Raw genomic sequence first — 25,648 nt, 5'->3', positions numbered from 1 at the left:
CCACCATTACTAGTTTGAAATGCTCTTTGAAGTTCATTTGAAATTTTGCTGTCCCAATTTGCATATCCATTGTGAATGAATGCCTGTCAAATCATATTGTTAAAAACAGCGTATCAAATGTGCCTAGGTGGATTGTTAAAGTGTGTGTTTAATCATGCTTTTTGGCTAATAGTGGTCTTGGGAATCGAAGAGTGTGGAATAGTTACCTGTCAACTTTTTTAAGTCAGGAAAAAGAGCAGAGAAGTGTGTTGAAGATGAAGGTTGAATTTAGGTTGATCCTAAACACAAAATATAAACAGTACATCCTAGGTATCAAGATGCAGTTTTATTATAGCATAGAATATCCCAACACACTCCAAAGCCGCAGTGGTGGCTGTTCAATGGGGCGCTGGCGTGCCGCCCCCATCAAGTTAGCCAGGGAAGAAGCCTACTTCAACAAATTCAGTATATACACTGCCCTCCAAAAGTTCGGAAACATCCCTGGCAAAGTGTGGTTTTGGACATCAGCATAAATCCTTATCATTTTTTGGTGCAAATACATTAAAGTAACTTGACATTATCATTGAAGATCAGCAATAATAATTTTCATTTTACATAATAATGGCAATATATACATGTCAAAGTCAGACATGCCCCTTTGCCAGCTGTGATGCCTGGTTACTGGTTTAAACTTGTCCCAGGTTTTTAAAAGATTTTCGGGTCAGCACACCTTAATAGCTTCAACAATTGATTGCCAATTAAGTGTAGAATACAATGAATTTGGCCCAGATTATGCAGAGCTGTAATAGCTGCTAATGGTGGATATTTTGATGAATAAAATATGTTTTCGTAGTTTGTGTTGTCCCTTATCAGTGCAAAATTATCACAAATTAAAAAAGATTCATGCCAATATTGTCCAAAACCCTACTTTTCTAGGGCGTTTCCAAACTTTTGGAGGGCAGTGTATTGCAAAATAATCACAAAATTGCATTATTTAGTCATACTGTTCGACTGGTAGTCATGTTAGCACCTGTTAAAAATTAAAAACTCAAAACTGCATTTCATTTGTTTTATGTTTCCAGGGCGCCAGACAAATGGGTGTCTATCCACCTTATTCTTCAACGCGGAAGTAAGCCTATGGGTGAGACTATATAGGGAAATAATGAGAAGAACACAATGTGCTGTAAATGGTAAAACACTTGCACTACAAACCAGTGTGTTCATAATTAAGATAATACATTAAAATAATATGCTAAAACCAGGTGTTTTGTACAGATAAAAATAGCTGGACTTGCATGAGACCAGAAGCCCGTTTTTACAGAAAAAAAAGGGGGATTGTGTTTGTGACTTGTGAAATGCACGTGACTTGAGGCTGCACTCTAATTGGCTTGTTTCAGATTGCCCTTGGGGGACCGAGTCCCTCCCACTTTTGATCTTAGCGAATCAGTATTGTTTTTATATATTTTGGCCTCATGTGCTTGGATCGTCCTTAACTGTCAAATATGCGCATTATCTCTTCCGAGATTAAAGTAAATTCGATTTTATCTTTTAAGGCGTTCAAAATGAAGAAAAAAAATTAAATAAAAATACGGATCATGGAGCTTGGACAGAGTTAGCTAGCTGGATGTAATGTAAGTCATGTCTTTTATTGTTTTCCCTGTTTGTTATTTCAAAGTCCTGTCACCGAAGCACTGTGGGCAATGACACAGAAGGTAAATGAAACAATGCAGTTTAATTAGAGCCAATCATTGGGATCCAAGCACAATGGCTTGTGTAGATGATGTAGTTATACAATGGACACTTTTCACTTTTTCACTTTTGTTTTTTTTTTTTTGTTTTTTTGAATGATTACAAATGTTTAATAATTCTTTTACTGATAATACTGAAAAAATCACTGATTCAGTATCTTATTTCATGCTTAACAGTTTCATTTTCAGCTTACATTTTTAAGCAGTAATGATTTATTATGATGTCACTTGTTAAATGGTTATTTATTGTTCCTGCATTAAGAGTGAGATTTAGTTTGTTTGCACTTCACAGCACCACTTTATCACAGGCATCACATATATCACATATATTAATATGAAAAAATGGGGTTATGTTCATAAAAACTAGACTGATAGAGCACCAACATGAACTTCAACATCTGCCCTGGCCAGACAAATCACTTTATTGAATATTATCAAATCACTGTGGCCATTTTTGGAGAGAATGAGAAGAAGATTCCCTCATCTAACATCTCTGAAGACACTGGCGGAAGTTCTGATAGACTACATTCATCTATAGACTATACAGAAGCTGTATCTATTCTTAGAAGGCTGAAAGCTGTATTAAAGGCAAATGATGGTGAAGCAACTCAGTAAAGAAATACTGCCTATTTCCCAGGTGTAATTTTGTCCAGCCCCTGTTCTTGTAGTAGAAGTATGCTCTATATCAGTGCTAGGCAACTTTCCTGGAGGGCCACTGTCCTGCAGAGTTTAGCAAGCGAATCAATGTCTTCAAGATCACTAGAAAGCTACAGGCAGGTGTGTTTGATTGGGGCTGGAGTTTAACACTGCAGGACTTTGGCCTTCCAGGACCAAATTTGCCCAGCCCTGCTCTACGTAATGCATAATGCAAGTACACAAATTGGGAAAGTTTTAAAACAATTTAGAAAACGGCAGCGAAATGCGGCAAAGTGTAATGTGGGAAGTGTAATGCAGTCAACAAACCTAGAACTACTTCATACCCAAACAGTTAGAGAAAATGAATCAACACCCTTGCACGTTTGTCAACCAGATTCAGCAGAGGCGTTGTATAAAGCATAATAATTCTGATGATTTGCATATCTGTTTAGTGTAACTACAGATGTTTAGGACTTACTCTGAGTCTCATCAGAGCCTCTAATATGTGTCTATTCTGAACATGTGCACTGAACAGCAGTCAACAGGTGTTGAATCTCTGAAATAGAGTGTGAAATCGAGTCACATGGCTGGAGCTCTGTACATCCTCTTGAAATCTCAGTCTGATTCTTTAGACAGTCTACACAGGACAATATCGCAGTAAAACACTGAACATCTGCTGTTACTTGTTTGACAAATTGCTTTTCATGCATGCCACAGATGTTTCATGTACTTGATTTGTAAATCTGTTGTATTTTGGCAGGACCATTTTCAAAAAGATCATGTTGTTCTCACTTTCTCCACTCCGCAGTAAATAAAGTTGGATCCATTGCAAAATCCCTGAAAACTCTGAACTTGCTTTCTTATTCCACAGAATGTACTATTTGTACCAGTTTGTGAACAGTTGTGACTTTGATATTTCTTTGATAAGTTAAAGAGATAAAAATGTAAATTTTGTCTTCATTTACTCACCCTAGTTGTTCCAAACCTTCAAAGCCTAAATTACTTACTTTCTTTTGATGAACACAAACTAAGATACTTTGAATTATTTTGGTAACCAAACAGGTTTTAATACTATGGAATTCAGTGGCTACCATCAACTGTCTGGTTACCAACATTTTTCAAAATATCTTCTTTTGTCCTACAGTTGACAGTAGCCATTGACTGTGTGAGATTAACTCCCCTGAGAGTACATGTTAGACCACACTCAAAAGTGTGAAAGTGTTAAAATAAGAGTGTTAAATTAACACTGAAGCAGGGTTAAAGTTAATGAGATAATTAAGTGATTAATTGAGTGATGATTAATCATTATTGAAGACACCTGACTTTTGATCCTTACATTTTTAAAGTTAGATTTGTTTGGCTGTTAAAACTGAAATAAAACAGACAGACAAGCAAAGACAAAAAAGTGATCATGTGGTGCTGGTTATGTTTTTACATAATGATCAGTTGACCTGAATCACTGAACTATTTTAGATCCTAAACCTAAAGTGTTAGATTTTCCTTCTTGATTAAAACAGCCCTGTGATTCTACAGTATCCACTAATTAAAAGGATTTCTTGAAAGTTGTTCTGATAATTAAAAAAAGAAATACTTGTCTTAGGCACACAGATACTTCAAGAATCAGTGTAGGAATCTCAACAACGGTGACAAACATATTCAGAAAAACAGATCAACTCTGAACATTAGAAAACAAGCTACTAAAAGTCACATAAAAAACAAAAATAAAATAGTAAGAATAAAGTAAATTACTAAGACAAGCTCATAATTTATTTTCACAATGCATCATGGTAGCCATGGATGAATTTTGATTGGTGGCACCCAGAAAGCATTACAGCATGTTTTTTTGATTGTCATCATTGTTGAGATTCATAGGTTGATTCTTGATGCTTGTGTGTCTAAATAAAATACCTTTCAAGTTGTTTAATTAAACATTTTTAAAAATGCTTCATATTGTATTAAAAAATGCTGAGAATCTTATGCTGAAGAATCACAGGGCTGTTATAATCAACAATGTAAATCTAACTCAAAGATTACGCTCTAAATGAGTTCAGAGATCCAGGTAAAACTATTTTGCATAATTTTATTTTTGTTTCTATATCTCTTTGCTTGTCTGTCTGTTATAACTAAGTTAGAACAGCCAAACAAAATCTAACTTAAAAATGTAAGGATCAAGAGCCCAAATAATACAAACACTGACCACTGTATTGATGACATAAAATTGTGATTTTCGTTTTTGGTGATTCTGCTCGTTGACATCAGGTGCCTTCAATAATGATCAACCATCACTCAATTAAACACCTAATTATCTCAGTAACTTTAACTCTGCTTCAGTGTTAATTTAACACTCTTATTTTAACACTTTCACACTCTTGAGTGTGGTCCCACATGTACTCCCAGGAGAGTTAATCTCACACTGGATTTTTTGCTGTGTACCATCAACTTTTTCTTCAGAATGTCTTCTTTTGTGCTCAACATAAGAACAAAACTCATACAGGTTTGAAACAACATGAGGATGACTAAATGATGACAGAATTTTCATTTTTGGATGAATTGTCCCTTAAATTAGGGTTGTAAAGGTAGGGTTGTGGCATTGTGATAGCAGAACTGTCTCGATAGCACTGTGGTCGCATGAAGATATAAAATGATTGGTCTTCTGGGTAAAATGTGTAGTTTTTAAACTTCTTATTCTAACATATGTTAGAATAGAATAGAGTTGAGTTTTGGTCCATTATGCTTTGGCACAGTATCTGTCAAGCCAACTAAATCCAAAAGCACAATATGGCTTAATCCCTTCATCAAGTCATAAGATTCAAAGCGAAGCATGCACTTTGTTCAGGAGATCAGTTTATAATCCGGTGTTTTCTGCACCTCAGAATGGCTCTGTTCACAGTGAATGAATGCAGTGAACTTGTTTATTGCATACACGTGTTTGGGAATGCAATGGCCACCAGTTATGCTTAATTTTTGCAGCATTTCCCTAGATTTGTGCTAAGACACATTTTTGTAAGTCTGTTTTCACTGAAGCTGGAGTTTTCTGTCAAAAATAAAAAGCTTAAAAATGCAGTATGAATTGCTGACAGCAAGCTGTTTGAATGGGTAATGTTTCTGCTGTCCAAATATCTCTTTCAAGTGTAAAAATTAGGAAAGAAGTATTGTAATTTCCCTACTGTAGTGTAAAGCAAAAATTTTTGAAAAAATAATTTTCATTTATTTTACAGTGCAATTGTTTTACAATATATGGCTATTTCTGTAATAGTAATAACAATTATATACAATTGTTTTAATTATTATAATTATATTCTGATTTGTTTGGCTTCCTAAAACACCATTGTGAATGTAATTTAGACAGACAGTATACCACAAATAAAAAGACAGTTCAGGTTCACTTTAAAGTTCAGGTACAGGTCAATTCTCTGACTTTTTTTCTGACTTAAAAGGTTACTCCACCCCAAAATGAAAATTTTGTCATCTACAATTCGTCTCCTCCATGTCAGCGTAGCGCCATTTTGAAGAGTATCCACTGGACGCAAACTGCATACAACGGATACACTTTTTCCATTCAAATCAAAGCGTAAATATACACTATATTGCCAAAAGTATTTGCTCACCCAAATAATTGGAATCAGGTGTTCCAATCACTTCCATGGCCACAGGTGTATAAAATCAAGCACCTAGACATGCAGACTGTTTTTACAAACATTTGTGAAAGAATGGGTCGCTCTCAGGGTCTCAGTGAATTCCAGCGTGGAACTGTGATAGGATGCCACCTGTGCAACAAGTCCAGTCGTGAAATTTCCTCGCTCCTAAATATTCCACAGTCAACTGTCAGCTGTATTATAAGAACGTGGAAGCGTTTGGGAACGACAGCAACTCAGCCACGAAGTGGTAGGCCACGTAAACTGACGGAGCAGGGTCAGCAGATGCTGAGGCGCATAGTGCAAAGAGGTCGCCAACTTTCTGCAGAGTCAATCGCTACAGACCTCGAAAATTCATGTGGCTTTCAGATTAGCTTAAGAACAGTGCGCAGAGAGCTTCATGGAATGGGTTTCCATGGCCGAGCAGCTGCATCCAAGCCATACATCACCAAGCGCAATGCAAAGCGTCGGATGCAGTGGTGTAAAGCACACCGCCACTGGACTCTAGAGCAGTGGAGACGCGTTCTCTGGAGTGACGAATCACGCTTCTCCATCTGGCAATCTGATGGACGAGTCTGGGTTTGGCGGTTGCCAGGAGAACGGTACTTGTCTGACTGCGTTTTGCCAAGTGTAAAGTTTGGTGGAGGGGGGATTATGGTGTGGGGTTGTTTTTCAGGAGCTAGGCTTGGCCCCTTAGTTCCAGCGAAAGGAACTCTGAATGCTTCAGCATACCAAGACATTTTGGACAATTCCATGCTCCCAGCTTTGTGGGAACAGTTTGGAGCTGGCCCCTTCCTCTTCCAACATGACTGTGCACCAGTGCACAAAGCAAGGTCCATAGACATGGATGACAGAGTCTGGTGTGGATGAACTTGACTGGCCTGCACAGAGTCCTGACCTCAACCCAATAGAACAAATTATTGTTAAATTGTGTTCTGAAGACGAACTAAGCTTTTACGGGTTTGGAACGACATGGGGGTAAGTGATTAATGACAACATTTTCATTTTTGGGTGGAACTAAGTTTCCTTAGTTAAGAACGTGGGCTGGAGCCCTTAATTTTGAACTCTCAAAGTGCATTAGATAGAAGAATTTAACTTTAAAATGTACAAACTTTTCATTTGTCTTTTTTTATATATCGTAATAATATTGTATCATGGACATCATATCATGAAATTATTGTATTGTGAGATTTTGATATTGTTACATCCCTACTTTTAATCCTTTTGTTAGCAGCATTAAATCAGATGATTTATTACTGGTAGTTCTACTGATGTTATTTATCTTTGACTTGTCTTTGTGGTTTACAGTATATTGGCAAAGCTAGCAGACAGCTCCATAGCCAGATTAATGGACATCGAAGTTCCATTAGCTGTGGTGACCTCAAACCAACTGTGGTCAGACACTTCAAGCCAGACAATCACCCAGTTAACACTCCTTCAGTTTGTAGCATCAATACAGTAGCCCATTCCTGAAGATACTCTAATATAAAACAAAAGCTATTACAGTGTGAGAAAAGATAAAGTCAGAGTTTCAGGGGAAAACAAATCCTCTTGCTGTTTCGCAGGTCTGGTCTGGATTACTGGAAGTGTTTGGTGAAGATTATGGGTGCCAAAACGTCAAGGGTTCACATACTTTTACCGCCCTGCACTGTGAGTATTTGCAAGCTGTGTTTGCTTAGACAGTCTGTGTTTCTTAGACTTAACTGAAGACTTTAAGGACCAAATTTAGCGTGAATCTTCTTTGGTCAGTATCTTGGGCAGGTTTTCCTTTAAGGATCATGTTTCATCACCAGCTGTGTTTCACTTCATTTTCCTCAGTGTATGCACCAACCTGCTCAATTTAACGCAACCTTTCCCACATTCCTTCATAATAAGGAATACAGGCGTGTTAACGGCCTGCGAACAGCTCATGTTAAGCTCCAGTGACAGCATCATTAACAGGGAGGTGGTGATGATCTTCTGTTGTACTGTACATCACAATGCCTCTCCTTCTGCTCTCTCTCTCTGTGCTATGATATTGCCTGATGTTGATGTGGTGCTGTGAAATAATTACGTTGAAAATAAGGAAGACTCCTTTCATAAGAGATGTGCATGTGTTGAGACAGAATGCATTTGTACACTGAGTTTAAATAGGGGTCGTGTCCAAAGAGCTCTATAATGCCTAGAGAACACTATTGGTTACCATTCACATTTATCTCAGTGGCAGTTGTTTTGCACTTTTAAGAGCCCTTCAGAAAAATCTATTATTGGCAAAATCTACTCAAAATATAATGATTAAAAAATAACAGCAATATTAAAATAAAAAATAGTCTAATAAAATAGTATCAATAGTATTATATTAGTGACAAGACACTCGTCTTGTCTAGGTCTGTGTGAACTCTGTATTTTCCAGGTTCAGTATGGTCAGTATGGTCAATCTCCCATCTTGTTTTCTTCTCAAAATTCAAAATCGTCCTACATTGCTGCTGAAGTATCAACCCAGTGTTTACAAAGTGAACATGCAAAGAAAATCAAACACCTTTTACAAAAAAAAGGTAAAACAGTGATGTAGGACGATTTTGGCATTGAAGAAGAAAAAGAGACGGGAGTTTTTCTGTATTGACCCGGATTACACAAACTACGCATGTGCATCACAAAGATGAGACAAGATAAGCATTTGAGGTTAAAAAGTATATAAATTGTCAACTTCTTTCGAAAATGACAGATCGTTTCGCTAGATAGGACCCTTCTTCCTCAGCTGGGATTGTTTAGTGCCATTTGAAGCTGCATTTAAACTGCATTTTGAAAGTTTAAACTTGGGGGCAGTGTTTGACAAGTGGATGACAAGGGGGTGAGTAAATTTTCTGTAAAGTGGACTTCTCCTTTAAGGTATGTTCATTTATTGGCTTTTGTTTGGAAATATTTTACATATTTCAATAGTTTCTACCCATATGGGTAGAAATAATTTTTGTCATATTTGTGCATTTGTGTTTTACAATATTTTGATCTGTTTGCATTTTGTATTGTTTGTCTGAGAAATTGGTTGATTTTTATAATTTTATGTTGGTAGACATATAGAAATCTGCCTCATTTTTTTGCCATTGAATATTTTGGGTAGGTTTTTTCTTGCAGTGGGCAGAGTTTTTGGGCTGGAAGTCTTTGACCCAATCTGGTAACACTGGAGTCAAGCATCCATAGGTTTTCTGAGTTGATGCGATTTTGCTCCATGCACAGTAAAAATAGATGGGTTATTTTTTTAACCCAATAGATGGGTTACACATATTGGGTCACTGTGTTGGGTTATTTTCTAAAACGTTGGGTTATTTTTTTTAAACATCGTTGGGTTGTTTTTAATAATAACCCAGCGTTGGGTTTAATTGGTTCCCGCGGCGACAGTTCAAATTTTAACGGTCGACAGTGTCTGACCACAGAAGAAGCTGCTGCTGCATCAGTGTGAGGTAAGTAATAGGGTTTAAATAACTCTTATAACATTATACTTATACGAAGAACGTGAAATGCACTTCGAAATTGAACTTTTGTTGTTGTATGTTTGTTTTTTTTTAACGAAGATGTAGTTTCCTTTAGTCAGTGTATTGTAACGTTACTGCAGAGAATGAGCTCCATTGTAAACGAATAACGTCACGTTAACTTAGCTGTCCCAGTTAGGTTGCTAGCAGTAATAAATTAAATAAACATTAGCAGAAAGTTGTAAAACTGTTTAGAGATGTATTACAGTAACCTAAAGTTAATAATGTATGGTGGAATGTATACAGGACTACTTACATTACTGAAATCACCGTCTACCATTACTACAGGTTTAGTATTATTTTACAGCTGATGAAGGGTTCTAGACATACGGTTTCTGACTACAGTTTGTTTGGTCGCATTAATGGTTATCACATTTAACTTTATATGGGAAATGGCTAATGTTAAATGAGACATTGTTGATTTAAACCGCGCCGCACGAACCTTTCAACTTCGGTCCAGTATGTAACCTTAGCTCAGCGGCAGCTCAGAGAGATGCGCTCAAATTCAGTTAATTCTCTGTTTAGAAAAGTCTACAAATAATCACATTTCCCAAAAGCAAGACGTGATGGGAGAAACGAAGCTTTTCAAAGTTTCGAATCAATTAAACGAATCGCTTAATTCGCAAAATGATTCACTGCTTCCAATCGTTCGTGACACAACGGCGACGCCTGCTGGTCAAAACAAGGCAAGCGTCAGTTGTTTGGAAAGCGAGCACTAATTGGAATAACACTAAATGTGTTTTTATGGTTTATTTATATTGAATATTGTTATGCATATATTAGATTCGCCTCTAATTACAGCCATTTCTATTATAAAGCTATGACAGATTTGCATGTTTTTTTAAATGTGTACTAAATGTGTTTATACTTATTTTTAGACATTGGGTTCTTCAGTGAAGGAAAAATTACAACAGTGGAATCTCATACATTAAACATCCACATGCCAATTAACTGAAATATTTCAAGGTAAGTAAACTATTTATATTAGTGATCCATATACATTACCAGTCAAAAGTTTTTGGACAGCAAGATTTTTAATGTTTTTAAAGAATTCCCTTCTGTCTAAGCCTGCATTTATTTCATCCAAAATACAGCATTTGAAATAACCGCTTTCTATTTGAATATATTTAAAATGTAATTGTCCAGTCTTTTCAAAGCTTTTAAAATAGAAAGCAGTTATTTAAAATAGTAAAAATATTTCACAATATTACTGCTTTTACTGTATTTTGGATCAAATAAATACAGGCTTAGTGAGTAGAAAAGAATTCTTTAAATAACTTTAAAAATCTTACTGTTCAAAAACTTCTGATTAGTAGTGTAGGTTTTCCAACAATTATGAAAAAATGTTTCTAGTTTATCTGTAAAATGTTTCTTCTTCTGCTTCATCTTATCACAGAGGAAGGAGTCAATGAAGGAAGTTTTATGCGACCGGATGACACCAGCATTGCTGCACTAACTCCAAGAGAAGAAGTTTTTAGCATTTTCAACGGTGAAACAGTGGAACAGAAGACCTTACTACAAGCAGTGGATCTGTGTTTCAGACATTTCTACATTTATGACATCTACTACCCAAAGCTCCTCTGCACCCATTTGCAGCACACAGTCTTTAATATTCCAGGAGTTCTTTCAACACATTACCTCTTCCTTAGAAACTTTGTATTTATTGATCCGTAAAAACTTTTTATGTTGCTGATTATCAGCAAGTCCAGCAGCCAGCAGATTTACTTTGTTTTATTATTATTATTATTATTATTATTATTACTTGTGTTTATGATTTTTTATTTTTGTTTTATTGATAAAAGTTTGTATGTTATGTTTGTTTTATTTGTGCACATTTGTGTATGTGTTGATATAAATAAATATGAATTGATACACATTTATGACCCTGGACAACAAAACCGGTCATAAGTATCATGGGTACATTTGTAGAAATAGCCAAAATTGCATTGTATGGGTCAAAATTATCAAATTTTCTTTCATGCCAAAAATCATTAGAATATTAAGTAAAGATCATGTTCCATGGAGATATTTTGTAAATCTCCTACCATAAGTATATTGAAACTGAATTTATTATTAGTAATATGTGTTGCTAATAACTTCACTTGGACAACTTTAAAGGCAATTTTCTCAATATTTAGATTTTTTTGCACCCTCAGATTCCAGATTTTCAAATAGTTGTTCTATCCTATCAAACCACATATTAATAGAAAGCTTATTTATTGAGCTTTCAGATGATGTTTATATTTAAATACAAAAAAACTTGACCCTTATGACAGGTTTTGTGGACCAGAATCAGATAAATAAACATTAGTTTTGAATAGTTGGTTTTGAATTCAGTGTACATCTTGAAAATATGTCAGTTGTGTGTGCATATTTGTGTTTTGAATGTATTATATTTTCACATTCTTGTACACTTATTTTGTAAACATTTGCAGTATGACTGTTTTACATTTAAAAATATATTTGTAAAAAAAAATATTTGCATATTTAAATAAAATATTTATTTGAAAACAAAGTAGTGTTATAGTGTATTTTTATAAAAAAAATAAATAAATAAATAAAAACTGATATAAATGAATCTAAATAATTAACTCAACTGTTGGGTTACTTTTAACCCAACTGGATTTTAACCCAATTCATTGGGTTAAAATAACCCATAGATGGGAAGGTGCTATACCAACCCATAGTTGGGTTACTAGTTGGGTTATTTTTAACCCAACATTTTTTAGTGAGTGCATTTTCACTTTCAGTGTGGACTGAAGAATTGTGGCTTAAAATGTAATGTGTTGTGCCTGGAAAGGAAATGATACAATGCAGGAACATATCTTTAATAACTTTCCACCACAGATTCAGCAATGCTTTTCTCTGCTTATACATATAACCGTATGTTGTAGTCTGCTACATTTTATTTTGATATAAAAATTCTATTGTACGATTGATTGATGAACCGGTTGTGATAACAGCATGCAATATAAGAAAGTGCTTTTATTTCCATGAGACATTTCTGCGTGAGTGAATTGTTTCCACTGCTGTTCTGTAGGGGGTTTAGATAGTGTTTTCTTGCATCAGATGCAAAAGAGATTTACAATGACAATATGTGTTTTTGTGGCAGTATCAGATAGATGGAAGGATGTTTAGAGGAAGTGTGTGTATACATGCATTTGCAGCATTTGTGTGCATGAAAATGGGCTTCCTTTATTTGATGAAAAAAAACTGACATTTTTCATTCTATTATTCTCTCTCTGCAGAAAATCCAGGAAACATAAATAACTTTTGCACATCCTGCTGATGTTTGTCTCTTGTGGTTTCACATACACCATCATATTTTAAAATTCTTACCACTTCATCAGTAAAAACTGAAAACGATACAGTTTTTTTCTATTGTAATTTGATTAAGGAATTTGACCTCTTGTGTTTGAGCAAACTGGATCTGTTAAAAAAAAATTAAAATTAAATTGTTTAACTGAATTGCATTTTCTACAAATAAAGAAGACATTCCATAGATGCATCTTATACTAAATATGCTAAAGTAATACATTTTTACTATGACAATTTTACTACTTATAACAGTAATTGCAGTGACTGGGTAATAACTAACCTACCCTTAAACGTAATACTAACACATGCAGTTACCTTATATTGCTCACTATTTCCTAATATATATATATATATATATATATATATATATATATATATATACACACACACACACACACACACACACACATATATATATATATATATATATATATGTGTGTGTGTGTATACAACACAAACCCTTAACCTAATGCATATCAGTGACCAATGTAACATAATTTTACCCATCCTATACACCATTAAACATGGAGCTGATTATATCTTTGACATCCTATTTAATGGTGGCCATAAAATAAAATACCAATTACAGTGATACTATCAGCAGGGATAATAATAATAGTAATAACTACTATCGATCCACTGGTTTTGAGGGCTAATATTGCTGGTGCCCCATTAACTGCTGGCACAGTCACAGCTTCGGCTCAGAGCGCCTGAGAATTAAATGTTAATTTTTATTGATGAAAAAATGTCAGCAGGAGGTAGAAACTCTCTGCTTGGAATGAGACATTCACACGATGCACTGGAGCATTGATAATCCATTCAAGCCTGCCAATGTGGCGGGAGATTAAAATCACATCTGGATTAGATGACTTTTTGTTGCAATATGTGAGTGTGGCTGCCTCGTTTTAAATGGAAATAAGCATAAACAAGTCTTAAGCCTAGACACAGCTCTGATCCAAAAGCTATCGAGCTGCCTCGCTGTCTACTGACTACATAGACAGCTGCCTTCTAAGACAGCTGAAATGGAACCTTGTAAGTGATTGATTTGGAACACTCTACATACAGCAGCATTGTGAGGCATACAAATAGCACTGCTTGTGCAAAACGCTCAGGAAGACTGGACCCAGACTGGATCTTTATCTTAAAAACGTTTCATTTTGATTATCCTGCATTGGTAACAAACCTCCACAAGCTTTCATGGAGCGGTTGCCAGATTTTGAGTTTAAATCCCTTATTTTTTATTACAGCAAACTACTAACAACGATTATTAGTACTGAATGAATTTTAGATTTGTTCACCATCCTTTTTCATCTAGTTTGGGATTACCTTTAAATTTGGCCAAAAGAAGATCTCTTGGAAGGCAATAAAACTGTGCTGCCTACATTTTTTAAAACAGCTTCATGCTGTGACCACCTTGAAATCAATGATGTGCCATGGTTTTCTAAAATGAGAAACTAAAATCCTTAGTGTTTTTAATTGAATGTAAATTCATGTCTCAATGTTAATGTTGATGTTTTCCAAGTTAAATAAATAAGAGTCAAAATGTAATTAAAGGAGAAGTCCACTTCCAAAACAAATGTTCACATATAATTTACTTACCCCCTTGTCATCTAAGATGTTCATGTCTTTCTTTCCTCAGTCATAAAGAATTTTTTATTTTAATTTTTTTTTGAGGAAAACATTTCAGCATTTTTTTCCATATAATGGACTGATATGGTGCCCCAAGTTTGAACTTCCAAAAGTTTAAATGCAGCTTCAAACGATCCCAAATGCGGTTGTAAACGATCCCAGCTGAGGAAAAAGGGTCTTATCTAGCGAAACGATCTGTTATTTTCTTTAAAAAAATACAATTTAAATGTCAAATACTCATCTTGTCTTACTCTGCCTGAATTCTGTGTATTCTGACGCAAGACAGTTAGGGTATGTCGATAAACTCCAATCATATTTTCTCCCTCAACTTCAAAAATTATTTAAAAATCATCCTACATCGCTGCAGAAGTACCGACACGGTCTATGCAAAGTGAACATGCAAAGAAGATGAAACACCCTTAAAGGAGAAGTCCTCTTCCAAAACAAAGATTCACATATAATGTACTCTTTATGAAGAAAAATGCTGAAATGTTTTCCTCAAAAAACATAATTTCTTTACGACTGAAGAAAGAAAGACATGAACATCTTGAATGACAATGGGGTGAGTACATTATATGTAAATCTTTGTTTTGAAAGTGGACTTTTCCTTTAATAAAAAAGGTAAAACAGCGATATAGGACGATTTTGAAGTTGAGGGAGAATATGAGGTGGGAGTTTTTCAACATACCCTAACTGTCATGAACCAGAAAAAATAGAGTTCAGGGATAAGAAGACAAGACGAGCGTTTGACATTAAAAATTAATTAACTTCAACCACTGCCGTCACTGTTGAAAAAAAGAGTGATTTATACACTTTTTAATGTCATATTTTGTAATAGTTGCATTGTTTTATTTTGTGGATTATTTTCTCACCAAGTTTTTGAGATGACGCTGTCAAGCCTTGCCTCCTAGAAGAAAACGCTCTTGCGTCTACTGTCTCACTAGCTTTTCAAACTGTTTTACAATATCAAGTCTGAATTTTCCAACAACTTCCAAACCGGTAACCAGGAGCCTATCTTCGCCTGAGGTCTCCTCCAAGATTGAGCTCTACCTGTTTATTTAGTCTTCACCCCAAAACACTAGCCATCGGTTATTCCTCAGGGTGTTCAACTTCTCATCACCGTTGTTTACTAATCATTCATATTGCCTTTCAAATTTAAAAGAGGATTACATGTAACAGATTTCCCAGCAGACATTAGTGTTTGAACACAAAATGCTCAGAGCCCAACCTTATTTTCATGAAAGTGAGATCTGCATGCAGCACCGCAGGGTTTTGCAGTGAGTCAGTGGGGAGAGAATGTTCTTCAGGCAGGACTGACATCCGCTTCCACAGTTCGGATGCAGGAAGAAGCGCATGTCTGTGTATGTGTGGGTGGCTGGAGGAAAAGATTTTTTAATGTTTAATTTAAAATATAAGGCATTTACTTTAAACTAAAGTATATACATTGGTGGCCAAATATATATTTTTATGCTTTAAAAGAAAGTCTCACCAAGGCTGCATTTATTTAATCAAAAATACTATAAAAACAGTAATGTTGTAAAATATTATTGTTATTTAAAATAACTGTTTTCTACTTGAATTTAAAGTCTGATTTATTTCTGTGATGCAAAGCTGAATTTCCGGCACCATTACTCCAGTTTTCAGCGTCACGTGATTATTCAGAAATCATTGTAATATGCCGGTTTGCTGCTCAAGAAACATTTCAGATTTTTATCAATGATGAATAAAGTTGTGCTGCTTCATACTTTTATGGAAAGTGTTATACACTACCATTCAAAAATTTGAATAAGTATGATTTAAAAGGGAAAAAAGAGGATCATTTGACACTGAAGACTGGAGTAATGATGCCGAAAATGCAGCTTTACATCACCCCTTCATCAAGCTGTTAAAAAGAGTTAAATGTAAACTATATGTGAAACAACACTGGCTAATACAGCAAAAAGGCCATAGTGCACCACACAAGCCTTCTGGGCCATAAGCTGTTGTTCAGTGTGAATCATTGTTTATCTTGCTCTCAGCTGGGGTGGTTAAAGTCTGAAAAATGCTTTCTGACATGGCTGAGTAGGAGCCCAGGGCAATCTCTGGACCACAAGCAACCCCTTGACACGAAGGACCCTGGAAAGCCCTTTCCTACGGAAACAAAAACAGCATATTGCTTGCACTTGCGCTTCTGTTACTTGCCGTAATGCATTCATTTGATAGGGTCGCACTGTTGAAAAACAGTTGTGAAATGCAACAGTACATCGTAAGCATAACAATAACTTTAAATCCTATTGTTGCAAGGTTATAAGAGTGCATTTAACAATTTCAGACAATGCATCAACAGTGTATTCATGTTCTCCAAAGTGGTATTTCATTATGCAAATCAGTTTAAATTTAGCTGCAATTCATAGTTTTCATGACATGCTCTCATAAATACCCACTTGGAGGGCAAAATAAGGCTTTCTTCTACTGACCGAGGTTCGTATTAAGTAGTAATGTATAAAGACAATACATTAAGTGATATTAAATTCATCATACATCTTACTGATGATATATACTGTGTACAGGCAAGCACCTGAACCCAGAATATAAACTCAATGTGCAAAGTTTCATAGAAAACCATTATAAAGAAAACAATTAACCATTTAGCACATCACGTTCATATTTTGGGCTCATCTGCTTGCCTTTATAAAGCATACATCATCAATACGGTGTAAACTGAATTTATTTAAGGTGCCCCTATTATGGATTTTTGTCCTAAAATGACCTTTCATGTGAAAGTGAATGAAAATATCATGCAAATTTTTAAATCTGAAAGTGCTCTGTGTATAAAGTTATTGTCTTTCAAAAGAAAGCGTAGATTCCGAGTCATGTAAACGAGTTGTTTTTAAAATGAATCTTAAGCTGTTTCAAGTTGACATCAACATGAAGCATTAGCATATTGCCCGCCCACTTGTTGCATGCACAGACATGGGAAAACTGGAAACTCCGTAGCGGATTCCTGTGGAGAAGACGCTGTACTTTGCTCTGTGAAGGTAAATCCATTAGGGTACAGTTAGGGTATGTCTAAAAACTCCCATCTCATTTTCTCCTCCAACTTCAAAATCATCCTACATCGCTGCAGAAGAACCGACCCAGTGTTTACAAAGTGATCGTGCAAGGAGGGTCAAACACCCTTTACAAAAAAAGGGCAAAAATCAGCGATGTAGGGCGATGTAGTTTTTAGACATACCCTAACTGTCTTGAAACGAAGCGTAGGGTACGCATGCGCAAAACAGAGCTAGACAAGACGAGTATCTGTGGTTAAAAACTCTTTTCTTAAAACTTTTTAAAAAAGTGATCAATCTTTTCGCTAGATAAGACCCTTATTCCTCGGCCAGGATTGTTTAGAGCCATTTAAAGCTGCATTGAAACTGCATTTTAACCAATCTGTTGAGCACCACTGAAGTCCACTATATGGAAAAAAAATCCTGGAATGTTTCCTGAAAAAATTTAGTTCCTTAACAACTGAAAAAAGAAAGACATTAATATCTTGGATGACATGGGTGTGAGTAAATTATTAGGACTTTTTTAATCTGAAAGTGGAGTAATCCTTTAAAAACCGTTGCTCTCATGTACTCTGTAGCATGCAAAATATGTATTTAGTTGTGTGTGTGCTCTGGCTAACTGGCAATACATTGGTGTACAAACTGCAGTGCTTTATCAATACGTTTTTGTGGTGGGCTAACGCATATTCCATGGCAGTTTGGGTGTTTAATGTAATGGTGATGGGCGTTCTGTTTCTGACATGTGCTGTACGCAATAGACCAATCACAACATACTGGGTCATTGAACCAATCGCCACAGATTAGCTTCACGCAAAGGAGGAAATGCATAAATAAAGTAAAAACAAATGCATATTATAAGACAATTTTTTTTTTTACAGTGTGGAGCAGTGATGCCAAAAATGCAGCTTTGTATCTCCCCTTCATCAAGGTGTTCGAAAATAGTTAAATGTAAACTATATGTGGAACAATAGTGGCTAATAATAGCCGCAGATTAGCTTCACGCAAAGGAGGAAATGCATAAATAAAGTAAAAATATTGCATATTATAAGACAATAAAAGTGTTTTTTTGACCTTGCATGCATGTCAACCTGCTGATGGGGACTCCAAAAACCAAAATATGAACGTTTCATAATCCATAGTAGGGGCACTTTAAAATGACTGTTTTAACACATTAGGTGTTTTTCACATTAAATGTTTTATAGTGTTCTGCTCTTTTTAGTGATATTGCAGCATCTGCTTTATATGGATTGCAAATTGCCAAAATGTGCATTTTGTTCACTTATCTTTATTTATTTGTTTTTCTTTTGAAGGGTGATCTAAATATTTGTGGACTGGAAACAGATGGAAAATTGATAGGCTTCTGCTGCAGTTCTATGGACGTTTTGCCCTCCAGGACTTCGAGCCAGTTGCGTGACTGAAAACTATGAATACTGTGAATATGTGTGTTTCCAGTTACACTTGATGACAACAGAAACAGGATCATGATTTTCACCAAATGTATTCAAACAGCAATAATAAAAGTTATTCACATTCAAATCAAACAGATTAATTTCATGGCACAATCAATCATACACTAAGATTTTTTAGTAAGATTTTTAATGTATTTTAAAGAATTCTCTTCTTCTGACCAAGCCTGCTTTTATTTGATTCAAAATACAGCAAAAGCAGTAATATTGCTTTTGCTGTATTTTGTTTACTTTTTAAAGTAACTGCTTTCTATCTGAATCTATTTTTAAATGTAGTTTATTCCTGTGATCAAATTTAAATTTTCTGCATCATTATTCCAGTCTTCAGTGTCACATGATCCTTCAGAAATCATTCTAATGTGCTGATTTGCATTTTTTTGCATTGCTCATTTTTTCAGGAGTCTTTGATGAATAGAAAGATCCAGAGGTCAGTATTTATCTGAAATGAAAAGCTTTTGTAACATTGTACACTATATTATTCAAATGTGGGGAGGATGATCGACATTTATAATGTTACAAAAGATTTCTATTTTAGATAAATGCTGTTCTTCTGAACATTCTATTTATCAAAGAAACCTGAAAAAAAAATCTACTTTGCTGTTTTCAACATAATAATAATAATAAAGAATGTTTTTTGAGCAGCAAATCAGAATATTAGAATGATTTCTGAAGAATCTTGTGACTGGAGTAATGGTGCTAAAATTATGTAATTATGTAAATGGTGCTTTTAAATCACAGGAATAAATTACATTTTAAAATATATTCAAATAGAAAACAGTTATTTTAAATAAGTTATATAGTTTTTGCTGAACTTTGGAACAAATAGATTTTACCCATATAACATTTTGAAGCATCATGCCATTTACAGGGGTCTAAAACTATAAATATATGCATCTCAGTATAAACAATACAACTTTTATATCTCTTCAAACAGACCATTAGGTTGATAATAAAAGCAGTTCCCCTTCAGTCGTTTCACTACGACGTTACATATGGGAACTCGCTTGAGAGTCCAATCATCTCCAAGCCTTATTCAAAAGGCCAATGAACATTCATGAACATTGGCGAGTGGTATTTGCATGCCGAGCCACTCCCCCCGTGCATACGGGTATATAAGATGGCGGCGTGCAACCACTCATTCAGACTTTTGCTTTTGGAGCCTCGTCTCTAAGCTAAAAAAAAAAAAAAAGAAAAAGAGTTCCTGAGTTTGCACTCTCTCTGCTGGCGTGCTGCCGAACTTCTAAAAGAGCTTTTACTAAAAGAGCATTCGGCAGCCGCCAGCATAATCCTGCGGGCTGCCGTTTTCACGGCATCAACGCCTCCCGCACTCCAGCGAGTGCCCCGTCTGAGTGCACGGTTGTGCCGCGGTTCCTCCCTGGGCGGACCGGGATTTCAAAAAGAGTGAATTTCTCACGGCTGTCGAGGGCATCTTGCCGGTATGTCTCTCCGGCCGTGCGCTTCCGGGTGCGGTAGTTTCCTCGCTTCTGTGGACGGACATGATCGCTGTCACGTGCCTGGGCCGAGAGCACGCTGAGGCAGCATTCATGGATGCTACATGCATTCATTGCGAACGTATGTCCATGGCCGCGTTAAAGTCCCGCCGCTCATTCATGAGCCGGCTCCCCTTGTCGTCTTCCCGCGGTAAGTCGTTGAGCCGTCAAGGTTTTTCGGCTACCGCGGCGAGGCACTTGGGGGACATTCAAGTGACGGTACAGAATGCTCCGTCGGCCCCTAAAGCCCCGCGGACTTCTGTGTCACGGCGCGGTCCCGTTGAGCTGCCAGAGCAGTACACCTCCCCGTACAGCGGGCTGGGTGTCTCCTTTGGTGCTCCCCAGGACGTCGAGATGTCTGCTGCAACATCAGAGGGAGAGCCAGGCGGTGAGGCTGACGACTCGGCGGATCGGTACCCCTCCGCGGTTGCCGCTCTGTCTGAGACGGATGCTGAACTGTCGGCTATGCTCCTCCGAGCCGCCAAGGAGATCGGTCTGGAGGTGCCCAAAACACCTCCGGCCGATCCCTCTAGGCTGGATGATTGGTTTCTGGGGAGGGCTCCCGCGGCACCGCCGCACTCTCCCCCAGTACCTTTCTTCCCGGAGGTGCATGAGGAGCTGGTGAGGACTTGGCGAGCCCCGCACTCTTCTCGTCCGCGTCCCAGCTCCTCTCCCCTCGCCTCTCTCGATGGCGGTGCAGCCCGGGGTTATGAGGCGGTCCCTCAGGTCGAGCACGCTGTCGCGGTGCACCTATGCCCGCGCGGCGCCGCCACCTGGCGGGATCGGCCCCATCTCCCCCCAGGGCGTGTAAGTTCTCGTCCGCTCTCGCGGGCCGGGCTTATCACGCCGCTGGACACACTGCCACCGCCTTGCACGCCATGGCCACCTTACAGGTGTACCAGGCTAAGGTGTTGAAACATCTGCACGAGAAAGGTTCTGACCAAGGTGCAATGGAGGAACTCCGCGCCGCCACCGACTTCGCTTGGTCAGGTGATGTCCACCATTGTGGTCCAGGAGCGACACCTATGGCTGACTCTGGCCCAGATGGCAGACGTCGATGAATCACGGTTTCTCGACGCTCCTATCTCCCAGAGCGGCCTATTCGGCGACACCGTCGAGGACTTCGCCCAGCAGTTCTCGGCGGTTCAAAAGCAGACGGAGGCGATTAAACACATCTTGCCCCGCCGTGACATTCCATCCACGTCCGCGGGGCCCCCACCTCCGCCTGCTCGTCGCCGAGGGCGCCCCCCCGCGGCCGCAAAGAAACAACCGGCTCCATCCCCTGCTGAGGTGCACGACGCCAGATTGGCAGCCCGACGTCGAGCTGCCCGCGGGAGAGGGGCGCCGCCCCGGGCAGCAACCCGGAGGTGGAGAGAATCGCTCTTTGGGGGGCGACAACATCAACGTCCCCACTCCCGGTGGAGGGCCAAGAGCTGCTGTGTGCTCAGACGCTGCCGTCGGCCTACGGGTCGGCGGTACCCACAAGGTCACAGAAAGAGCCAATTTTCTCACCTCCGGGGTTCAGGCCCCGAGTTCCCTCTTTGAGCAGCGCCCAAGAAGTGTCTCCTCGGACTCGGACTCGGAGCCTGATGTCGCCAGCGCGGGAACCAGGGAAGAAGGTAAGCACTGCTCAGTGCAGTCTGACTTTTCACCAGGACGTTCTTCCTTCTGGGATCAGTCCCCTTCCCCTTCCCCTTCCCCCCCCAGGCTGCCCCACTGCGGTCACGTCGGTCAACGTCCCTTTGATACCCCTGGCGACCAGGCTGGGAGCCTGGCTTCAGCTTCCCAGCCCCTCGCGGTGGTTGATTCAGACAGTACGTCTCGGCTATGCGATTCAGTTCGCCAGGCGTCCGCCCAGGTACAGAGGTGTCCTTTCCACTTCTGTCCATTCGGACACACATGCCGCTGTGCTTCGTGCGAAGGTTGCAGTCCTACTGGCGAAGGACGCAATCGAGCCTGTCCCTCCAGCCGAGATGAAGTCAGGGTTTTACAGTCCTTACTTCATCGTGCCCAAAAAGAGCGGTGGGTTAAGACCCATCCTGGATCTTCGAGCCCTGAATCGGTCCCTTCTCAGGCTGCCGTTCAAGATGCTCACGACGAAGCGCATGGTAACATGCATTCGTCCCCAGGATTGGTTCGCAGCCATCGACCTGAAGGACGCGTACTTTCACGTCTCGATCCTGCCTCGACAAAGACCCTTCCTACGGGTCGAGCGTATCAGTACAAAGTGCTTCCATTTGGCCTCTCCCTCTCTCCCCGGGTCTTTACGAAAGTCGCGGAGGCTGCCCTGTCCCCTCTTTGGCAGACGGGCATTCGCATCCTCAACTATCTCGACGACTGGCTTCTCATAGCTCACTCGCGAGATCTGTTGTGCGAACAGAGGGACTTGGTGCTCCGGCACCTCAGCCATCTGGGCCTTCAGGTCAACCGAGAGAAGAGCAAACTTTCCCCAGTGCAGAGGATCTCTTTTCTCGGCGTGGAGCTGGACTCAGTCAGTATGACAGCCCGCCTCACCAACGAGCGCGCGCAGTCAGTGCTGAAGTGTCTGGAGTCATTCAGACACAAAACAGCGGTCCCTCTCAAAACATTTCAGAGGCTCCTGGGGCATATGGCAGCCGCAGCCGCAGTGACGCCGCTCGGCCTGCTTCATATGAGACCGCTTCAGCGCTGGTTACACGATCGAGTCCCGAGATGGGCATGGCACCGTGGCACACTCCGGATTGGCATTTCCCCGCAGTGTCGCCGCCTGTTCAGCCCGTGGTCAGACCCGGCCTTCCTTCAGGCCGGAGTCCCCCTGGGACAAGTCTCCAGGCATCTTGTGGTATACACGGATGCCTCTTCCACGGGTTGGGGTGCTGTATGCAACGGGCAAGCAGCTTCGGGCTCCTGGACAGGTCCTCGACTGCAATGGCATATCAATTGCCTAGAGTTGTTGGCTGTGCTTCTGGCCCTTCGTCGCTTCCGACCGACGTTGCGTCACAAGCACGTGCTTGTTCGCACCGACAGCACAGCGACTGTAGCCTACATCAACCGTCAGGGTGGTCTACGCTCCCGTCGCATGTCACAACTCGCCTGTCATCTGCTCCTATGGAGTCAAACATGGCTGAAATCGCTACGTGCCATTCACATTCCAGGAGAACTCAACCGTGCAGCCGACCAGCTCTCACGGCAGTCCACCCATCCTGGAGAATGGCGACTCCACCCCGAGACAGTCCAGCTGATTTGGAGCCATTTCGGGGAGCCGCCATCTTATATACCCGTATGCACGGGGGAGTGGCTCGGCATGCAAATACCACTCGCCAATGTTCATGAATGTTCATTGGCATTTTGAATAAGGCTTGGAGATGATTGGACTCTCAAGCGAGTTCCCATATGTAACGTCTCCGTTCCCTCCTTCAGGGAATGAGGGTTGCATACGTAACCTAGACGTTCCATTTGTAAAGTGTGACCAGTGAGAAGTGCTGTTGACTCCAGTCATGTCAGATAGGGCCAGTATCACAGCTTCCTAAAGGAGCATCTCTCTCCAGCACTGATTTCTCATTCCTCTCCTGTCTCAGCATCAGATAAACGCATGATGAAGAACGTCCCGTCCCTCCAGGACTTCCACACTAGCTGTGTGCCGACTGTGAAGTTTCTGTGTCTACACATTCCACTACTTACAATAAAGTTTAAAGTATTTCTGCTGTCCTAGATGTTTGAAATATGTGCGATATGTAAAATAATTCTGAATTCTTAAATGTATTTCCTAAGTCAGGATCAAAAGGCAGTTGGATCCTGGAATGGTGTGTTTATGTAAGGCTCGAGATGTGGATACATTTGAGAGTTATTCTACCTTATTATGCAGTAAAATATATAAATATATTCACACACGCAGACACACACACACACACACACACATATATATATATATATATATATATATATATATACAGCACACAGCATGCATGAGTACACCCCCTCTAAAGCCTAACAAATTCAGCAATTACTCTTTACTTAATTTCTACTCTTTACTAATTCTTCAGTTACCAAAGAAGAATGTCAAAATTATTCAGGAAAATAAGATTTTCTTATCAAAGTGGTAAAATGTTGTGTTGCAAAAATGAGTGCACCCTCATGAAAGTTACTAAATAAAACAAAAAAAAAAGGTTTAAGGTTTACATATTTAGGTTTAAGGCTATTTTTGATCAACAGATAAGTAAATTGAACCAAAACTTTTAAAGACAAGTAATTTAATGACAATTAAAAGTGTTATATAGCCCACTGAATCATATTCAGACTTAATGCTGTCAACAATGAAACCACTTGGGAGAGAACTGCCAGGTGACTTATTTCTTAGCATAAGAGGACAATGGTACAAGAGGAATACCAAATTATTGCTTTAACTGTGAAAACATAGCAAAAGTAACACAGACATTCAAAAACAATGGACTTGTGACAAAGCTCCTGAAATAATCAGGTCTTCACTATAAGTTTTCATTTAGTAATGAGTGAATTTTTGCTAGAAAAAGAGCATGAAATACCATGCAAGTGTCTCAGAGTTGGCAAAAGCTATGAAAAGAGTGACACTTTATCTCACAGAGTACAACGCAGCCTGCAGAAGTGACATGCATGGTTGTTGTCACCAATAGAATTACCTACAGTAGCCAAAGCACAATTAACTCATTTAGCCTCTTCCAAGGCCCATATTTACAAAATATAGACTTCTGGGAAGCCATAATCTGGTCTCAAGAGACCAAGTCAATCATTTCAGATCCAAAAGCATCCAAAATGTTATGGTGTTGCTAGAGGAGGAGTACAGTGAGATGTGCTTGGTTCCCACAGTGACATTCAGTGGTAGTAAAGCTCTTCTATAAGGATATATGAGTGCTGAAGGTGTGAGGGAGTTGTGCTTTATCTCTTTAGGGGTAAATAAGGTACAGTGGTGTACTTTCTTCAAAGGCATCATAACAATTCTCCTTGACATGATTTCCCATTTTAATGCATCAAATGAAATTTACAAAAGTGATTTTACATACACAGAAACTTATTAAATACAAGTAAAGTACTTTAATGTTTCAAAAAACTTTTGTGAAAAATAAATGTCTAGATGTGGATGAGATAATATTCCATTGTTATTTGGCATAAACAGATTTATGTAAAAATGAAACTCCATAATTCTTCTGAATAACCTGTAGTTATTTAAATACATAAAAGAAAAAGTGAATATAATTTT

General features: G+C 38.8%; 1 long non-coding RNA gene across 1 annotated transcript; it reads left to right on the top strand.

The window, feature by feature from the left end:
- Positions 1-9,513: 9,513 nt before the first annotated feature.
- On the top strand, positions 9,514-11,650 carry LOC127180399 (uncharacterized). The gene is made up of 2 exons (XR_007829636.1): positions 9,514-10,470; positions 10,901-11,650. It is a non-coding gene; the product is annotated as an uncharacterized LOC127180399 (long non-coding RNA).
- The last annotated feature ends 13,998 nt before the right edge of the window (positions 11,651-25,648 follow it).

Source organism: Labeo rohita, chromosome 18, assembly GCF_022985175.1.
Source record: "Labeo rohita strain BAU-BD-2019 chromosome 18, IGBB_LRoh.1.0, whole genome shotgun sequence".
Classification (NCBI taxonomy): domain Eukaryota; kingdom Metazoa; phylum Chordata; class Actinopteri; order Cypriniformes; family Cyprinidae; genus Labeo; species Labeo rohita.
The sequence above is the reverse complement of the archived record's forward strand: the minus strand, read 5'-3'. Positions and strand labels throughout refer to the sequence as shown.